Raw genomic sequence first — 2,144 nt, forward strand, 5'->3', positions numbered from 1 at the left:
AAAAAAAAAAAAAAAAAAGAAAGAAGAGAGAGAAAGGAAGGTTCTAGAAAGAGAAAGAAATAACCCCACAGCTCCAATCCGACCAGGATAACATTAAAAATGTGGAAAGTGCAATAAAATTTCGCATGATTTCAAAAGACATACAACGTCGCTGTCAAAGCTATTTACAAACAGGGAAGAGGGGTACGGGATACATAAGAATACAAAATTAACTAAAAAAGAATATAACTGACTGACTCCCGACACTCCTCTGTGACAAAGCAGCTCCTGAGCATCTCCCCACCTCGAACGTTACTTGAAAAAAGAAAGGAACAATTGATAAGCATAAAAATATACTCAGTAAGTAACCTACTTGTAGCTCTCATCGCTTCTTTCTCCTAGTAGGTTTCCATGGCTATCCTTTGGCGTGAATGTTTGCTGAATCCACCACACCTAAATGGGGGTGAGAGTTCTCTTATTTATAATCATTTACAGGATACCGGTAAATTACAAATAATATGGAAATAGTAATAAAAGGAAAGAATAATAAATGAATGCAATATATTTGCCTTTAATAAAAGGGCAAATATGGTAACCCGTAATGTAAGGCAAATATCTAGATATTTGCCTTATAATGAACGGTCAACTATCCTTAACACCCCCCCGCAAGCTGAGCGTCGGATTTGAACGAACGTGAAGCTTGGATCTGAAAAATTCAAAGAGAGGTCGAGAAATACTCTTTGTGAAGATGTCAGCAACTTGGAGATGAGAGGGTACATATTGTGTGCGAAGTTTGCCAGCGATAACAAGTTCTCGAAGGAAATGATAATCTAGTTCAACATGTTTGGCCCGCTTGTGAGAAACGGGATTAGAGCTAAAAAAAATAGCACTTTTGTTGTCACATAAGAGTAAGGGCTGCTGTGAAATAGGGACCTTGAGGTCATGCAAAAGATGCGTAACCCAAAGAAGTTCAGCAACAGTTGTGGCAAGAGCACGATACTTAGATTCACAGCTGGAGCGTAAGACAGTAGGTTGCTTTTTGGCACTCCAAGAAACGAGATTGTTACCAAGATAAATAGAATAGCCGGATGTAGAATGACGAGTATCGGGACAACCAGCCCAGTCAGCATTCGAATAAGCGACTAGCGTACTAGGAACAGTGGATGGACGAAAGGTAAGACCAAAGTGGAGTGTTCCTTTGACATAGCGAAGAATACATTTGACAGCAAGAAAGTGATTTGCAGTAGGGACATGCAAGAATTGACTGACATAATTGACAGCATAGGCAATATCTGAACGCGTAATAATCAAGTACTGAAGGGCGCCAACAAGAGATCTGTAGAGAGTAGGATCAGAAAAGGAGAACCATCAGCAGTCAGGTGTTGAGAAACAACCATGGGAGTGTGAACTGGTTTGCTATCGAGCAACTGAGCACGAGTAAGAATATCTCGAGCATATTTTAACTGATTAATAAAGAGACCATTAGGAGTGGGTGAAGCTTCAAGACCAAGAAAGTAACTGAGAGAACCCAAATCTTTGGTAGCAAACTCAGAATGAAGCTTGCAAGTAAAGCTGTCAATAAGAGATGAATTGTTGCCGGTAACAATAATGTCATCAACATAAAGAAGCAAATAGATAATGTTAGATTGCCGATGAAAGACAAAAAGGGACGTGTCAGCGCGACTGCAAGAAAACCCAAGTGTGAGAAGAAATGAGCTAAAACGCTGAAACCAAGCACGAGGAGCTTGCTTTAAACCATAGAGGGCTTTCTTTAATAGACAAACATGAGTGGGAAATCGATGATCAATATACCCAGGAGGTTGTTCCATATGAACACGTTCAATAAGAGTTCCATTGAGAAAAGCATTCTTGACATCAAGTTGTCGAAGAGGCCATTTATTTGTGACTGCAATAGAAAGCACAACACGGACAGTGGTAGCTTTGACAACCGGACTGAAAGTGTCAGTGTAGTCAAGACCAGGAACCTGAGTATAACCTTTGGCAACAAGACGAGCCTTGAAACGCTCGACAGATCCATCAGGCAAATATTTAATACGAAACACCCATTTAGAGCCCACGATGTTGGTGTTGGCAGGGCGAGGAACCAAAGTCCAAGTATCATTTTGTTGTAATGCTCGAATTTCTTCATCCATGGCAGCCACCCA

Source organism: Cucurbita pepo, chromosome LG15, assembly GCF_002806865.2.
Source record: "Cucurbita pepo subsp. pepo cultivar mu-cu-16 chromosome LG15, ASM280686v2, whole genome shotgun sequence".
NCBI classification, from domain to species: Eukaryota; Viridiplantae; Streptophyta; class Magnoliopsida; order Cucurbitales; family Cucurbitaceae; genus Cucurbita; species Cucurbita pepo.